This window comes from Microcaecilia unicolor, chromosome 3 (assembly GCF_901765095.1).
Source record: "Microcaecilia unicolor chromosome 3, aMicUni1.1, whole genome shotgun sequence".
Classification (NCBI taxonomy): domain Eukaryota; kingdom Metazoa; phylum Chordata; class Amphibia; order Gymnophiona; family Siphonopidae; genus Microcaecilia; species Microcaecilia unicolor.
This window is the reverse complement of record NC_044033.1, coordinates 47,383,681-47,402,765: the sequence shown is the minus strand read 5'-3', so window position 1 is coordinate 47,402,765 and position 19,085 is coordinate 47,383,681. Positions and strand designations below refer to the sequence as shown.

Here is a 19,085-nt window from a genome sequence, read left to right as displayed (position 1 = left end):
CTGCATCGTTTCATGTCATTCTGGTACCTTTTGAAAAAATGCTGATTTCTATGAAGTAGAATAAGCCAAAAGTAAACTCATATTTATTATTTTAAAAATATATATTCTTTTTTTTTCAGTCAGCTGGTTGTACAGAACAAATTGCAACAGTGAAAAAAAAAAAGCTACATCACATAGGGGCTTCTTTTACAAAGCCACACTACCAATTCTCGGTGCGGCAAATGAAAGAAAGCCCATTCAATTCCTATGGGCTTCCTCTCATTTGCCGCGCAGGAATCAGTAGCACTGCTTTGTAAAATAAGCCCATAATAATAAACTCTGTCTTCAAGCCAGTTTGGTCAATTATTAAGTACTAAACAGATAGAATAAGAGAGAAAAGTTTGAGTGGAGGATCCACTCCAAATCTGACAAGATCTGAAATGTTCAGGAAATTGTTTGATTTGATGCTAGTTCTTGCCTCACATCTCATTGTCTATCATTGGAAAAACAATTCTACCCTCAGTATGTATGAGTGGTGGAACCATCTTTGCGCTGTTCAAAACTATGAAGAAGCAGCATTTAAACTTCATAACTATTCTAATTTTTTTAAAAACTGTGGGCACCATTTGACAATTTCTGTAACTCATTTCATTAATTTTCATTTTTTGCATTATTTTCATTCTGTTATTGTTCTGCTAACCATTTACTTGATCATTAATGTTTTTGAAACACATTGACAAAAGAATAAAACAATAAAAAATTATTGAAAAAAGAATAAGAGATAAGTACATAAGTATTGCCATGCTGGGAAAGACCAAAGGTCCATCAAGCTCAGCATCCTGTTTCCAACAGTGGCCAATCCAGATCACAAATACCTGGCAAGATCCCAAAGAAGTACAAAACATTTTATACTGCTTATCCCAGAAATAGTGGATTTTCCCCAAGTCCATTTAATAACGGTCTATGGACTTTTCCTTTAGGAAGCCGTCCAAACCTTTTTATTAACTCAGCTAAGCTAACCGCCTTTACCACATTCTCTGGCAATGAATTCTAGAGTTTAATTACACGTTGAGTGAAGAAAAAGTTTCTCCGATTCGTTTTATCTTGTTGGGCAGACTGGATGAACCATGCAGGTCTTTTTCTGCCGTCATCTACTATGTTACTACATTGTAGCTTCTTCGTATGCCCCCTAGTCCTAGTATTTTTGGAAAGCGTGAACAGACGCTTCACATCTACCCGTTCAACTCCACTCGTTATTTTATAGAGCTGTATCATATCTCCCCTCAGCCACTTTTTCTCCAAGCTGAAGAGCCCTAGCCGCTTTAGCCTTTCCTCATAGAGAAGTCGTCCCATCCCCTTTATCATTTTCGTCGCCCTTCTAAATAAGTACATATATTGTGAAGTCATTAGTTTGTTATACTTTAAACGGCTTCCTGGGAGTATCCATAAGCAAACCACTTGGTTATACCCAAAGAAAGGCAGTGTATCAAATCCATGACCCTTTACCTCTTTATTAGAGTAAAATTTACCTCATTTTCAGATTCAGTCGAGCTGTGTTAGATAGCAATCACATAGGGTCCCTTTTTTCCAAGCTGTGGCAAAAGGGGGCCTACGCTGGTGTCAGTGTGTGATTTTGATGTGCACCAAGGACCGCTTTTACCACAGCAGGTAAAAGGTAGGTCTTTCTTTAGGAAAGGGCTGTGCAGCAAGTGAAGCATTTGCCATGCAGCCATTTGGGGGGGGGGGGGCGCTTACCGCCACCTATTGAGGTGGCAGCAAGGGCTCCCACACTAACCCAGCGGTAACTGGGCAGCTCGCGGCACTGCCTGATTACGGGCGGGTGCACACCGGCGCTACAAAAATAAACATATTTGTAGTACCGGATATGATATTTATCTCATTTGTACCCCACGAGCAAACCCACCACTATAAACACTCCAAAACATACCCTACCTGTTTCAGAAAGCCTGAAAATACTCGGAGTTACAATTGACCGAAATCTCATACTAGAAAACCACGCGAAAAATACAACAAAGAAAATGTTCCAAGCAATGTGGAAACTCAAAAGGAGTAAAACCTTTCTTCCCAAGAGAAATATTTCGCAACCTGGTACAATCAATGGTGCTAAGTCACCTAGATTACTGCAATTCACTATATGCTGGATGTAAAGAACAAATCATCAAGAAGCTCCAAACAGCCCAAAACACAGCAGCCAGATTCATATTTGGAAAAACGAAATACGAAAGTGCCAAACCCCTAAGAGAAAAATTACACTGGCTCCCAATAAAAGAACGTATTACGTTCAAAATCTGCACCCTGGTTCATAAAATCATTTACGGAGAGGCTCCAGTCTACACGTCAGACCTCATAGACTTACCACCCATGAACGCTAATAGATCAGCACACACATTCCTGAATCTCCACTATCCTAACTGCAAAGGTCTAAAATATAAACTAACACATGCATCCAGCTTCCCCTACATAAGCATGCAGCTATGGAATGCCTTACCACTAGCCGTGAGAAAAATCCACGACCTAACTAACTTTCGGAGACTACTGAAGACCAACCTGTTCAAAAAGGCATACCACAACGATACAGCCTAACTACCAGTCAACGAAACTCAAGCCTGAACTAGATAAAACCCAACTCACTATACTGGATTACTATAGACTACTCTACCACGAATGAACTTTAACGCAATACCACCTTATCTCTAATTCCGATAATGAACTCTTTATAACTGACTGTTTAATCTACTATGCCAATCATGTTCTAATGTAATACCACTTGTATCTCGCACTCCAGAAATGGCGATCGCCAGGACAGAATAATGTAAGCCACATTGAGCCAGCAAATAGGTTGGAAAATGTGGGATACAAATGCAATAAGTACATAAGTAGTGCCATACTGGGAAAGACCAAAGGTCCATCTAGCCCAGCATCCTGTCACCGACAGTGGCCAATCCAGGTCAAGGGCACCTGGCACGCTCCCCAAACGTAAAAACATTCCAGACAAGTTATACCTAAAAATGCGGAATTTTTCCAAGTCCATTTAATAGCGGTCTATGGACTTGTCCTTTAGGAATCTATCTAACCCCTTTTTAAACTCCGTCAAGCTAACCGCCCGTACCACGTTCTCCGGCAACGAATTCCAGAGTCTAATTACACGTTGGGTGAAGAAAAATTTTCTCCGATTCGTTTTAAATTTACCACACTGTAGCTTCAACTCATGCCCTCTAGTCCTAGTATTTTTGGATAGCGTGAACAGTCGCTTCACATCCACCCGATCCATTCCACTCATTATTTTATACACTTCTATCATATCTCCCCTCAGCCGTCTCTTCTCCAAGCTGAAAAGCCCTAGCCTTCTCAGCCTCTCTTCATAGGAAAGTCGTCCCATCCCCACTATCATTTTCGTCGCCCTTCGCTGTACCTTTTCCAATTCTACTATATCTTTTTTGAGATACGGAGACCAGTACTGAACACAATACTCCAGGTGCGGTCGCACCATGGAGCGATACAACGGCATTATAACATCCGCACACCTGGACTCCATACCCTTCCTAATAACACCCAACATTCTATTCGCTTTCCTAGCCGCAGCAGCACACTGAGCAGAAGGTTTCAGCGTATCATCGACGACGACACCCAGATCCCTTTCTTGATCCGTAACTCCTAACGTGGAACCTTGTAAGACGTAGCTATAATTCGGGTTCCTCTTACCCACATGCATCACTTTGCACTTGTCAACATTGAACTTCATCAGCCACTTGCACGCCCATTCTCCCAGTCTCGCAAGGTCCTCCTGTAATCGTTCACATTCCTCCTGCGACTTGACGACCCTGAATAATTTTGTGTCATCGGCGAATTTAATTACCTCACTAGTTATTCCCATCTCTAGGTCATTTATAAATACATTAAAAAGCAACGGACCCAGCACAGACCCCTGCGGGACCCCACTAACTACCCTCCTCCACTGAGAATACTGGCCACGCAATCCTACTCTCTGCTTCCTATCTTTCAACCAGTTCTTAATCCATAATAATACCCTACCTCCGATTCCATGACTCTGCAATTTCTTCAGGAGTCTTTCGTGCGGCACTTTGTCAAACGCCTTCTGAAAATCCAGATATACAATATCAACCGGCTCCCCATTGTCCACATGTTTGCTTACCCCCTCAAAAAATGCATTAGATTGGTGAGGCAAGACTTCCCTTCACTAAATCCGTGCTGACTTTGTCTCATCAGTCCATGTTTTTGTATATGCTCTGCAATTTTATTCTTAATAATAGCCTCCACCATCTTGCCCGGCACCGACGTCAGACTCACCGGTCTATAATTTCCCGGATCTCCTCTGGAACCCTTCTTAAAAATCGGAGTAACATTGGCTACCCTCCAGTCTTCCGGTACTACACTCGATTTTAGGGACAGATTGCATATTTCTAACAGTAGCTCCACAAGTTCATTTTTTAGTTCTATTAATACTCTGGGATGAATACCATCAGGTCCCGGTGATTTACTACTCTTCAGCTTGCTGAACTGACCCATTACATCCTCCAAGGTTACAGAGAATTTGTTTAGTTTCTCCGACTCCCCCGCTTCAAATATTCTTTCTGGCACCGGTGTCCCCCCCCAAATCCTCCTCGGTGAAGACCGAAGCAAAGAATTCATTTAATTTCTCCGCTACGGCTTTGTCCTCCTTGATCGCCCCTTTAACACCATTTTCGTCCAGCGGCCCAACCGACTCTTTGGCCGGTTTTCTGCTTTTAATGTATCTAAAAAAATTTTTACTATGTATTTTTCTTCCAACGCTAATTTCTTCTCAAAGTCCTTTTTTGCCCTCCTTATCTCCGCTTTGCATTTGGCTTGGCATTCCTTATGATCTATCCTGTTACTTTCAGTTGGTTCTCTTCTCCACTTTCTGAAGGATTGTTTTTTGGCTCTAATGATTTCCTTTATCTTACTGTTTAGCCACGCCGGCTGACGTTTAGTCTTTTTTCCCTTTTTTCTAATACGTGGAATATATTTGTCCTGAACCTCCAGGATGGTGTTTTTAAACAGCATCCACGCCTGATGCAAGTTTTTTACTCTGCGAGCTGCTCCTTTCAGTCTTTTTTTCACCATTTTTCTCATTTTGTCGTAATCACCTTTTCTATAGTTAAACGCTAGCGTACTTGATTTCCTAGTTTCACTTCCTTCAATGCCAATATCAAAACCGATCATATTATGATCACTGTTATCAAGCGGCCCTCGTATCGTTACCCCCTGCACTAGATCATGAGCACCACTAAGGACTAAGTCTAGTATTTTTCCTTCTCTTGTCGGCTCCTGAACTAGCTGTTCCATGAAGCTGTCCTTGATTTCATCAAGAAATCTTATGTCCCTTGCGTGTACAGATGTTACATTAACCCAGTCTATATGCGGGTAATTGAAATCCCCCATTATTATTGTGTTGCCCAGTTTGTTTGCGTCCCTGATTTCCTTTAACATTTCCGCATCCGTCTGTTCGTCCTGGCCAGGCGGACGGTAGTACACTCCTATCACTATCCTTTTCCCCTTTGCACAAGAAATTAAAAAATAGCGCGCTGGGGGTGGGAACTACCACTGGGCTGCTACGGTAGCTCGGTGGTACTTCCTTTTTAGTGAGCGGTAAGCCCACGTTGGGCTTACCGCCACTTTGTAAAAGGGCCCCATAGTGACAGCTTTGACATTGCATGACCCTACCACAGAGATTAGTTAAAATAATAGAAAACTAATGTTCCCGAAAATGCTTCCCCTGTCGTATAAACCCACACTTTACATCACGTGGGCAGTTTGCTAATTTGCCATATCAGTGGGGAGATTGTAGGTCGGTCCTGCATTTCAAACTAACCTATCATGGTTCATTATTTATTTATTTATCTCATTTGTACCCCACAGTTTCCCAACAGTGTCAGGCTCAATGTGGCTTACAACAGACCACAAAGGCAGACGCCAATGCAGTAAAATGAAGCTAATACAGCAGAAAAACCTACAAGAGATATTGGGGAAGAGTAGGAATGGATGGAAGGATTAGGGAAACCTAGAGGGAAGGGGAATGTGTCCAAAATGTCTCTAGATCGATGCGCTTCCAACAGTGGAGACACATGCAGAGGCAGTGGGATAAGCACTTCCAAATAGGGCATGCAACACAGATTTAGATGGGTAGAAATAGCTACAAATACCATGCTGTTTTAAGATGCAAGTTGTAAAGCAGGACTGGCCAAAAAGTCTCTCTCCTAGCAATAGTTTATTTGGCAGCTCTTGTAACCTTTCTGATGTGGATATATAGCCAGTTCTCCCTGCTTATTGTTGATTTCCCTGCATATTGATGATAAATAAAAATGGAAAACTGAGAACATAAGCGTGAGTGGGCCATGTGCAAAACTGAAAACAGTGCCAGTTCCCCTTTTATTGACAAACTCTCTTGCCTCCAACCTGCATATTTCTTTGCTATGCTTAAGTCCTTCCTCAGAGTGCCTCCATCTCTAACCCTCTCACTTTCACTTTCTGCCCAGACTATGGCTGAGTACTTCAATGACAAGATTCCCAAGGTTAATCTTGAGTTTTCTGTGTCACCTATATCTCTTTCCCACACGTCATTCTCGCATCCTCCTTTCAATCCTTGCCATCCTTTCTTACTTTTCTAAAAACACAAGGGAACAAACTGTGCATCTTCTCCTCCAAATGCATTACCTGTTTCTCTGATTCCACTCCCACCTATCTACTCAGGTTTGTCTCCATTACTGTCATATCTTCAACTTGTCACTTTCTATCACACCTGTTGCCTTCAAACATGCTGTGATTACACCACCCTTCAAAAATCTTTCCCGTCCAACAGTCATCCTGTCTCCCTCCTTCATTTCAGATCCAAGCTATTTGAACATGCTGTTCACTGCCACTGTCATTGTTTTCTACAAAGAACTGCACTCCATGTCCTTAAGGCATAAACACTTGTTTTAAAGTTTGAAGGCAGTATTGCCTGTCTCTTGTTTTATTTGGCTGCACATCTAGACTCCTATCGCAGATGAAAACGCCAAACAAGGCACCATGTTGCGTTTAGGTGGTGCAATTGATATAATGAACGCTTTGTTTTGGACTCAAGCGTCCTGTCTTCCTTGATCAGAAGTGTCATCACACACGTACTCCTTTGTGTTTATCTGTGATTGTTAGGGATGCTCCGCCCTAGGGTGGTTTCACCCCCTTGATTTTATCTCTCCCATTGCACTTTTAGTGTGTGATCTGGTGGATCATCCTACTCTGCTATCTCACTATCACTCGGAGTTCCTCAGGGTTTTGTCTCGGAACCTCTTCTCTTCTCTTTCTAAACTTGTTCCCTTGGGGTTCTGACCTTCCATGGTTTTTAGTGCCATCTTTATGCTGATGGCTCCAAGATATGTCTCTCTGTACCTGAAATTTCACCAGGAATCCAGGCCCAGATCTCAGCCTGCCTGTCTGACATTGCTGCCTGGAAGTCCCACAACTATATGAAACTGAACATAACCAACGCTGAGCTTCTTATTTTCCCCTTAATCCCAATTCTCTTCCCCCCATTCTTTATGTTTGTGGATAATACTGCCATCTTCAGCTCATAACCTTGGGGTCATCTTTGACTCCTCTTGCTCTTTCTCTGCCTATATCCAACAGACTGCTAAAACCTTTTCTCTATAATATCACCAAAATTCATTCTGTTAGGCTTCCATGGCTGGTGTCATGATTGTTGCAGTTGTCCAGGTTTTGCTGCATCCAAGCGGAGCCAATGTTTCAGCCATCATGGTGTAGCTTTCTTCAGGGTATACTTTGAGTTTGTCTTTATATAGTAAGTTCTCAAACCTGATTGGTTGGGGTTTGAGGTAGGCAGTATGAGAACCCACTATATAAATTCAAACTGCAACCCATACAGCACACTCTGAAAAAAGCTACAGCATGATGGCTGAAAAGTCGGTTCTACTTACTGGGACACTGCAAGACCCAGAAAACCACAAAAGTCATCACCAAAATGTATGTCTTCCTTACTGAATACACTACCTAAACCATTATGTGCACTCTCATCAGCTCCCTCCTAGACTACTGCATCCCGCTCCTCACAGGTCTCCCACTGAACTATCGCTGTTCAAGTCAATTTATTCAAAATTCTGCTGCATGACTTATCTTCAGCCAATGTTACAACACTCATATAACTTCTATTGTCCAATCACTTCACTGGCTCCCTATTCATTTCCGCATAGAGTTCAAACTTCTCTTATTGACTCTTTCAAGTGCATGCATTCTGCAGCTCCTCCTTATCTTTCCTCTCTTAACTCTCCATAAACCCCTCCCCAGAAACTCCATTCATTGGGTGAGTCACTCTTATATATACACATCTTCTCCACCGTCAACTCCAGACTCCTCCTTTAATCTTGCTGCGCCATATGCCTGGGTGGACTTCCTAAGTTGATATGACATGCTTTATCTCTGGCCTTATTCAAATGCAGACTAAAAACCCAACCTTTTTGAAGCTGTTTTTTAAATATTAACCCCTTATTTGCCTATTTAATACCCATGTTATTTTAATCATTCCATTAAAAAATGAAACTCTGCAATCTGTTGGTAGTCCTGTTTGTCTGTCTTGGATGGATTGTAAACTCTGTCAAGCAGTTTATCGCATGTCTTACTGTTCATCAGTGGTTCCCAAACATGGTCCTGGAGACTCCCAGCTAGTCAGATTTTCAGGATATCCACAATAAATATTAATGAGAGAGATTTTGCATGCAGGGGAGGCAGTACATGTAGATCTCTCTCATGAATATTCATTGTGGCTATCCTGAAAACCTGACTGGCTGAGGTGCCTCCAGGAACAGGTTTGGGAACCAGTTTATTTATTTATTGGGCTTTATGAAGAGATTCACCCAAGGCAGTATATAGCACGTACAGTTTGACATGAAACTTACAATGCGGTTAACAAAATTGAAAGTTTCATGTTAAACTGTACCTGCTGTACACTGCCTTGGGTGAATCTCTTCATGAAGCTGGTTAATAAATCCCTATGAATAAACCACTGCCCTATACTCTGCATCACACTTCTTCCCATGTTTCTTTGGGTATATTTACCCACCACCCAGGGGTGTGCTGGTAAATTTTTAACAGGCTCTTTCTCTGGACATAGCCAGCTCTGCAGTTGGAAGGGCCAGGGGTGGCCGGGTGTGGGGGGGGGGGGGCGCAACACTTGCCTCTCTCTCCTCCCTCCCTTCGTGCAGGCACGCTAGGCATACCTTTGCTGGCAGCCAATACATGGACCTCCACCACTCCCAACGTCTTGCTGTGAGCAGCATGCTGGAACTTCTCTCACATGCTCCAGAAGTCCCAGCCTGCTGCTCAGAGCTGGAAACAAGGAGCGAGAAGCAGCAGCAGTCTATTTACTTGGCTGGCAGGGCTCAGCATCCCCACCAACAAAGTAAAAGAGAATTCAGCAGGGGGCCCAAGCCCACATTTTGGGAGCCAGTTGTTAAAGTAGCCATGGAGGGCCCTACTTTACCAACCGGCTCCCAAAATTCTCAAAAAATTAACAACCGGATCTTGCGAGCCTGTGAGAGCCTGCTCCAGCACACCACTGCCACCACCTAAACTCATCTGACAAAGTGGATGCTGTTCCTCAAAAGCTCATGGCTCAATAATTTGGTTAGTCTACTCTATACAATGCCACCTACCTCTGAAGTTTTATACCTATGCAGTTTTTTAAAGGGGAAGTACTGTGAAAACTTTATTTCCCCTACCCAAGTATATGTGACATACTATTATTGTTTAACAATGTCAATATTCACTGGCATGACCGCCTTATAACTTTTAAAGTTAAGTGTATCGTCAGTGGACTAAAATGTGTTAAGTGCAACTATTGAAAATCCGTATATAACTTCAAACAAATTTCTTATGTTTAGTTACACCTGAGATTTATGCATCAAAACTTATAGGTTTAACTTATATGTTCAGCTGTTACATATATACAATGTTTATCTTTGTTTACCACATTGAGTTTCTGTACAGGACTGCAGCACATAAACTTATAAAAATGACAAGAGCCCCATTTTACACAAAACAAAGATATTGGAATTGAGACATCCAGGTCAAGACATGCTTAGTTCTGGTAATATTTTAGAAAAAGAAATTTTCTGACATAGAGCCTTTCCTAACCTACCTGCAGGAGTGCACGAATACTTGCTAACATGTGTTGCAGGAGCACCTATTTTACAAATATACACATGCGAAAAATCAATGGAATGAAACTTGCCAACTTACACACGTGTGTCAGCCATTTAGCAAACCTATATGTGCAAAAATGGAGTTTCCTAGTGGTTAGGGTGGTGGACTTTGGTCCTGAGGAACTGAGTTCGATTCCCACTTCAGGCACAGGCAGCTCCTTGTGACTCTGGGCAAGTCACTTAACCCTCCATTGCCCCATGTAAGCCGCATTGAGCCTGCCATGAGTGGGAAAGCGCAGGGTACAAATGTAACAAAAATAAAATAGATACTATTGGAGATTCTACATGGAATGTTGCTACTATTGGAGATTCTACGTGGAATGTTGCTACTATTGGAGATTCTACATGGAATGTTGCTATTCCACTAGCAACATTCCATGTAGAAGGCTGCGCAGGCTTCTGTTTCTGTGAGTCTGACGTCCTGCACGTATGTGCAGGACGTCAGACTCACAGAAGCAGAAGCCTGCGCGGCCACATTGCTGATCTGCAAGGGCCGACTTCTAGTGGAATAGCAACATTCCATGTAGAATCTCAAATAGTAGCAACAGTGGAGGAGTGGCCTAGTGGTTAGGGTGGTGGACTTTGGTCCTGGGGAACTGAGGAACTGAGTTCGATTCCCACTTCAGGCACAGGCAGCTCCTTGTGACTCTGGGCAAGTCACTTAACCCTCCATTGCCCCATGTAAACCGCATTGAGCCTGCCATGAGTTGGAAAGCGCAGGGTACAAATGTAACAAAAATAAAATAGATACTATTGGAGATTCTACATGGAATGTTGCTACTATTGGAGATTCTACGTGGAATGTTGCTACTATTTGAGATTCTACATGGAATGTTGCTATTCCACTAGAAGTCGGCCCTTGCAGATCAGCAATGTGGCCGCGCAGGCTTCTGCTTCTGTGAGTCTGACGTCCTGCACGTACGTGCAGGACGTCAGACTCACAGAAGCAGAAGCCTGTGCGGTCACATTGGTGATCTGCAAGGGCCGACTTCTACATGGAATGTTGCTAGTGGAATAGCAACATTCCATGTAGAATCTCAAATAGTAGCAACAGTGGAGGAGTGGCCTAGTGGTTAGGGTGGTGGACTTTGGTCCTGGGGAACTGAGGAACTGAGTTCGATTCCCACTTCAGCCACAGGCAGCTCCTTGTGACTCTGGGCAAGTCACTTAACTCTCCACTGCCCCAGGTACAAATAAGTACCTGTATATAATATGGAAGCTGCATTGAGCCTGCCATGAGTGGGAAAGTGCGGGGTACAAATGTAACAACAAAAAAAAGCTGTTAATTAAACACAGAGGCAGCAGTCTTTATTATCAATTTGACAGGAGAATTCAATAACAGAAGATTAAGAAGACTAACTCTCTTAACTCTTCCTGTAAAGGGCTGGCCAAATATGAGAACTTTTTAAAAATATATACACGCCAGGAAGCAGCTGTAAATTTCCACATGGAAGTATTAGGTCATTAACATTTCCTTTACAAAATGGGAACACACAAAGATTTTTGAACTCATCCAAACCATGACCAAACCACATCCCCAACGCAGCTCCCCCTTGCAATTTCTACATACTTTGGACATCTGCATGTAAATTTAGTCCTTTTTGAAAATCACTATTTATGACATGCATGCCATTTCCCAGTGTAAATGCTGGAATTTCCATGTGGGAATTGCAAATACGGCTTCTAAAACGCTTTCTTGGCTGCAGGGGGCTTATAATCTAGGGGAAATATTCAGCCTGTGGCTAGAAACAGCTTCTAAGCCGCCCACAGCTGATGGTTGAACTAACCCTGCGCAGCCCCTGGCAGTGAATATTTAGGTATGTGTGCTGACCCAGAAGTTAACCAGGCACCGGCTGATATTCAGACTTACTTAGGCTCCCTTTTACAAAGCCGCTCTAGCACCTGTAGGTGCGGTAATGCCGAATGGGCTGTGTCGGCATTGCTGCGTGGCTGCCGCAGCTTTGTAAAAGGGGGCCTTAGCTAGTTTGCAGGTCAAATTTCACTGCTAACCGACTACGTTGTGGCTCCACCCGAGACCACCTCTAACCTAGACAGGGAATACCACAGAGGCATTTGCGAAGATGGGTCTCACCCTTTGCCTGCCATTCATTTCCAAAATTGAAGAAATAATTTTGGGGTATCTGTTCAACTTGAATGAAGAGGTGGAAAGGACTGTGAGCAACTGGTTGAAGAAATGAAATGTGCAGTTCTTTTGCAACATCTTTCAAAAATTTGTCCATTGTTGGGAGAAATATGTAGCAAATAACAGTGACTATATAGAAAAATAAATACATGCAATAAAAGAGAAAGTTTCAAGCATTTTTTTTGTTTTTTAGTCATTACAATACTTTCATTTAAACCAAAGTTATGAAGGTTGCAATAAAGTGAATGAGGGTGTGCCCTGGAGCAAGGATAAATTGGAGACACATCGTTCAAGATTAACAAATAATGCCTTATTGAAGGTGCTAGGTATGGGCCCTGTTAGCTTCATAGGCAAGGGGGAAAATAACACAAACTAGTCCTTAGCTTAACATTAACAACACTATTTGTATTCCGCTATATACCTGGTGGTTCAATGTGGATCTCATAAAAAAGAAACTGGACATTTCCAGGAAGTTCAACATTCAATCTATTCTTTGCAATGCTATTCCTATAATAAATCGAAGCATAAAAAGGCATCAAACATCAGAATTTAGAACATATTTCTTGAATAAGTAGCTTTTGATTTGTTTTCACAAAGATATGTAATTTATACTAGAGAGAAGAGAGGTTTGAATAGCTTTGTCAAGACGGGCAGCCTGAAATGAAAAAAAGGCTAAATAATAATCTCAATCTTTTAAAAACCCTCATAGAGGGAAAAGAAAGCATGGCCTTTGTTCTCATGAGCCTAACGTTTTGTGGGAAAACAAAAAAAAAAGATCAATTAAATACTGTGGAGCTAGACCATAAAGGACTTTGTAACTAAAACGGAAACATTTGAACATGACTGTAGCATGCATTTGTAACCAGTGTGTTTTTCTGAAATGTGAAGAGACACTATCATATATCTTTAGTGAGTATATCAAACAAGGGAGTGAGGTATTTTGAGGTGTAAACAAAAGTCCTCCAGTAGGCCTCCTGCAGGCCATGGCATGCACTGGTCTCCAGTCAATAACATTCACCAGCCAACCCCTGGCTGGATCAATCACTTACTCCTCCTTTTACGAAACCGTTCTGATGGCTGCTAGTGCAGTAATGTGGACACACACTGCCGTGCGGCTTTGTAAAAGGGTTAGTTCTTCAAGGCACTGATCATACCTGACCATAACGTTTCAAGTTCACACATAGGTGGTGACATTGAGCACCCCCAATATTGAGAAAATTACTTGTAGGGGTTCAGTAAGGGGTTATTTCCATTGGGCTTAGCACCCTCAATAATTTTGAAAAGTTGGCTCCTATGGGTGGTGAAGGCAAATGCAGTTGGGCATCACTCCTTTCCTCTGGGCCTCCTTAACCTAGCTGTGCCTTGAGCTTTTATACTTCCTAGTTCCTGCTCTCCTGGCTCCAGTTCTGTCTTTAATCACTGCGAAATAATAATTGAGTCCAAAGAAGATAAGTTGTGTCATAATTTAGTTTAAAATGTGTAGCCCACCTATCCACAAACCTAGGCAGGTAGCAGCATGTATATATGTAATAAAACAACAATAAATACAATCAATCACTGTCAGAACATTGATAGACTGAGACACACTCAGTGGCGCTATCAGTTTGAAAGGGTCATGGTTTTAATTTGAAAACAACCTCAAAAGTTGTTTTTTATGTAGGATATAATAACATTACTGAAATGTGAGATTTAAGATTATAAATTTTAAAACTCTGTCTTCATTTTCTTCCAGGATACAGGTTCTAGTATGTGTTGGACGGCGTGATGTTTTATCTTGTCATATAAAGATAGCAGGTGTAAATACCAAAAACTGACATAGTGCATTCACTAAGTTGAAAATACATTTTTTTAATACCTTTCTTGTCTGGCCATTTATTTTTGTAATCTGCTTTCCTGTGGCAAAAGTCTCTTGTCAATGTGCCTTTTCTTTTCTCTCCCCCTGTCTTCACTTTCTCCCCGACATCCATCTCAGACATTTGATCTTTTCACTTTCACCTTTCTTCCATTTATTGTGCTGCTTCTCTATCCACACAGATTTTACCCCTCCTCATCATTCTGCCCTCAGTTTCCCTCTTTTTTTTACTGCATCTTCTTACAGCTTTTCATCTCTCCCCATCCATTCCCAATCTCTCTGTCTCCCCCCCCCCCCCCACTCCCCCCATGTATCCTGACAAAAATCACCCCTTCTTCCCTTCCCTTGCTCTATATGCAGCATTTCTCCTTCTCCAACCCCCATAGGCATCTTCCCCACTTCCTCTCTGCTCCATGTCCAGCAGCTCCCCTTCCCTACCCTACCCTTCACTTCTAGCATCTCTCACCCCTTCCTTCCATTTCCCCTGCACCATGCATAGCATTTCCTCCCTGCTCCCTATACTCCAGCATCTCCCTTCCTTTTTGATTAATCTGCTTCATCCCCTTATCCACTGCCATCACTACCACCCTGTCTCCATTTGCACCATCCTGCAGCACTGCTTGCCCTGGGATTTGTAGTATGGAGTGTTGCCACGATTTGGGTTTCTGCCAGGTACTTGCGACCTGGCTTGGCCACTGTTTGGAAAACAGAATACTGGGCTAGATGATCTGACCCAGTATGACTACTCTTATGTTCTTATGGCCCTATCGCACATGTGCTCTCTCAAGGCTTGCCATACCCTATCCCCTCAAATTCAAACTTCTGTCATAAGGGAAGGGATGTGACAGGTCTCAAGTGTGTGTGTGTGTGTGTGTGTGTGTGTGTATGTGCTCAAGTGCCCTATGCTGCACCTCGAGTACTATGTGCAATTCTGGTCGCTGCATTTCAAAAAAGATATATTGGAATTGGAAATTATAGAAAGGGGGCGACAAAAACAATAAAAGGGATTGGCTGACTTCCCTATGAGACAAGACTAAAATGGCTAGGGCTCTTCAGCTTGGAGAAAACTGCTAGCATGGTTATGCTGAAAATATTTGTGAAATACAGTATTTAAAATCGTCAAAACTCTGGTTAATTGCATTTCCTGTTTACACCTCCCTTGGTTTCATAAAATTCAATGGTGGGCTGCAGGTTGCCCAACCCTGACCTAGGGGCTTTGGAGCTGCGCCAGGAGCAAGATGGGACAGCCTTGATATATATATTGATGGATTGATGCTCAGAATTAAACACGGGTGCTAGAGGCCTTTAGTGCCTGACTAGCAACCACATTTTATACTGCAGAATGTTCAGAGGCTTGGAGCGTGGGAACTAACGAGCATGCCAAAGAACAGTGCAATGAGCTTGCTAATGTAGTCAAAAACATGCTGATTATGTCATTTCCTATTCCTCTCCTATGTTCAGACAACAGCACGCTGAACAAGGGCACCCTTACCGCTGTAAACCTTACGCCAGCTCAGAGCTGGCATAAAGGTGTCTAAATAGGCTCTGCAACATCCTTCCTGTTCAATCGGACTCCACAAGTTTGATGGGTTCTGCAACGCTGAGAGGTTTATTTAAGCCTGCAGAGAGGGGCAAAGGCAGTCCTGGCAGATCAGCATTGCCCACCCAGGCATTTTTGCCTGCTCCTGGTGAAGAGTTTTCCAGTTGCTTCAATGCCACGACTTTGTTTCATGCTGTAGCTCTGCCAACAGGGGCCCTGCCTGCGTGAGTGCTGAACATGTGCAAAAGAGCTGTGCTTGACGCACAACTCTTGAGCGCATGCGCCAGGCACAATCCTCGCCCTTAACTCCCTAATGCTCAACGCTAACAGCACGCCTATATTTGCATACCATTAGCATTGAACATTAGGGACTTGTTCTGCTGCGCTGTTCCGTACAGTGCTGCAGTTTTGAGCATTGGGCTGTTAATGAGATTGCTAAGAATAGGAATAAACAACTCGCCCTTCACTCTTTGTGAGCTGAGAGGTGATAATGATTAAAGTAAATGTGGATAAAGGAAGTGACTCAGCAATCTACACCTCCAGGTGCTGTATGTCTGAAAACTGTCTCACTATCTCTTGTTTACATTGGTTTCAGTGAAATTTTAAAAAGCTTTTGGGCTCCAAAAGGTCAATATGTTATGTTTGAGATGACTTGTTAATTCATTGATAGCTGGGCTGATGAATTTCCAAAGTTATTATTTTTGCAGGGCTGAGTCTGATGGAAGCTCCCATCTGCCAGCACTACTAATTTCCTTTAGCTGCTGACAGCTACCTCAGCACAAAGTTCTCAACTCAAACATTGCTGCACTGCTACTGTTGCTGGAATCCAAAGGGGTTAGCTTCACTGGCAGCTTGGTGCCCCCACCAGACTCCAAGCCATATAGATAACTTACGAAAGCATTTTTACAATTGAACCCTGTGAACCTGATTGTCATATGTCTGCCAGAACGCCTTCTGAGTCATTTCAGAGCAGAAATTCAGGATACAGTGATGACTAAAATTGTGATGAGCAATTTCCTCCTGTGCTTTTGCTTTTTAGGGCTGACTAGACATTTCTAACAGATATTAGAACTGATGCAAATTCAGTTAGATTGTGAAATTAATAAAGCAAGATTTAGAGTATATAAAATAAAGTTCAAACTTGGTATTTAGGAATCTTAAGATATTTCATGTGCACATATATCTTGCCTGCCTGCAATTCATATTGTACATTTTTCTCTCTAAAAAAAAAAAAAAAAACCCTTTCTCTGAAAACAAGCAGGGTGAATGATCACATCTGCTGAAAGATATTATCCAATGGCACCAACACAGAATATCTCACTGAGCCTTTTTGAAAAAAACTTTTGGAATTTTCACACAGCTACTGCTTCACATACCATGTTCCCTCTGCAGTACATTCAGACACATCTCCCTATGTGGGTTCTCTCATTACTGCTGAGCTCTTTCTGTAATCATGCCTCCTCAGTTGTTATTTTTTTTGTCCTACTCCTGTTTTCCTTTTGTAGGTAAGTTTTCTCACCCTACTGAAGTTTATTATTTTATTGAGCAGGCTGCTTGGCCCTGAGCTTATTCCTCAGCATGGCCATCTATAGCAGACTCAGTTGTCCATTTTAGGGCAAACATGAGTCTTGATTTTGTCTTATTTTTCTGATTGTGGCCAAGAAGAAATCAGATAGATTCAAATATTGCCCATTATAATTTTAAGATGTTCATCATAGATCATTTCAACGTTTGATGTGCTGCTCAGGGCTGGAGTTTATTGTCTGTGGTTGTGGCATCTGTTCAAAGATGTCATGTAGGAATATCAAGCTCTGGAATTTTAAGTTGCTTGAGATCCTGTCTGGTATTATTTCTATCACTGATACCATAGGTAACTGCACCAACCACTGGTAATTAGTTGTTGCCGCTTAGTCCATCATTTATCCTTGGAGTCAAAATCAAAGCATAAACATAGAAAAATGGGAACTGAGCTGCTGTTATTGCTTTGCCCTCAAGAAGGAATCCTCAGAACTGAGCTGAGATCTTGAGAAAGTTGGCACACTGGGTGAACATGCCAAGCCCCAGCACCATTCTCCTTTGAAGTTTGAGTACAAGAGAAGAGAGATTTGGGCTTTTGTAGTACACATAAGTGGTTTTGTATGGAAGTGAGCGCAGCTTCCCTAATGGAGGTTTGGCTTTGACTGTCTCTAGCGGTCTGATTCACAGCCACCAGTACATCCCCTTTGACCATCCTGCTGCAAAACTTTCCAGTTTTAGCCTTTACTGTCTTTGAGAGGGATCCGAACAGATGAATCCTCAAGGCTGTCAATTGACACCTTAAGCAAGTTGAGTTGTTGATACCAACTACCATGGCACCAGTTGTCATTGATGGAACCAGTTCTTGAAACATTTCCACAGCATCAAGTTGGCATCAAATAAGTGTCTCTGTGCTGAAACTTGGCATCAGTACCATTTATGCCAAGTCAGAGCTGAACAACTTCAGAAAAAGAAACCTCTACAGCTGTCTAGCTTCACTTGAGCATGATGTTCAGAAAGCCATGTCATAAGCCTACTGAGGCTATGGATCAAGGGTCCATGCTAATCTCCCTAGGGCCACCAAGAGACTGGGCCTGGGGCAAGGCTGCCCCTGGGGCCCTGCCGCCCCCCCCCCTCCACCTGCCCCCCTCCGTCCACCGCCGGGCCGGGCCCCCTGCATTGAAATCACAGCGCCTCTCACCTCCGTGTGAAAGCACTGCAGGCAGCAGCAGATCACCTCCCTTCGGGCCACCTTCCCTCCCTGTGTCCCGCCCTTGCAGAAGTTACGTCAGATGAGGGCGGGACACAGGGAGGGAAGGAGGCTCGAAGGGAGGTGATCTGCTGCTGCTGCCTGCAGCGCTTTCACATGGAGGTGAGAGGCGCTGTGATTTCAATGCAGGGGGCCTGGCCCAGTGGCAGACGGTTGATGACAGAGGGTGGGTGGGACTGTGGTGCTGGACTCTGGGAATTTTGTCCCCCCCTGTCCCCCCTCTTGGAGGCCCTGAATCTCCCTACAGACCAGGCTGAGTCAGTTCACCAGTTGATCAACCAGCAGAAGGCGTTTTGAAAGTTTTTGACCAGGGGCACTTACAACACTTTTGATGTGGCATCCAGGATTTCCGCGCAAAGTATAGCAATGCTTAGACTCTCATGGCTCCGTGTTTCTAACTTGGAACATTCTGTTCAGAAGGTTGGTGGATTCTCCAAGCTTGGGGGGGGGGGGGGGGGATAACCTTTTTGGAGAAAGTTTGAGGGGGTTACAGACCAAATCAAAAGTTTGAGGAGGTCACAGACCAAATCAAA

At 43.0% G+C, this 19,085-nt stretch overlaps 1 protein-coding gene across 2 annotated transcripts in view; it reads left to right on the top strand.

Moving 5' to 3' along the window:
* Nucleotides 1–19,085, top strand: part of RBKS (ribokinase) — a 250,625-nt gene that overhangs the window by 1,073 nt on the left and 230,467 nt on the right. The gene's annotated exons all lie outside the window — the stretch shown is intronic.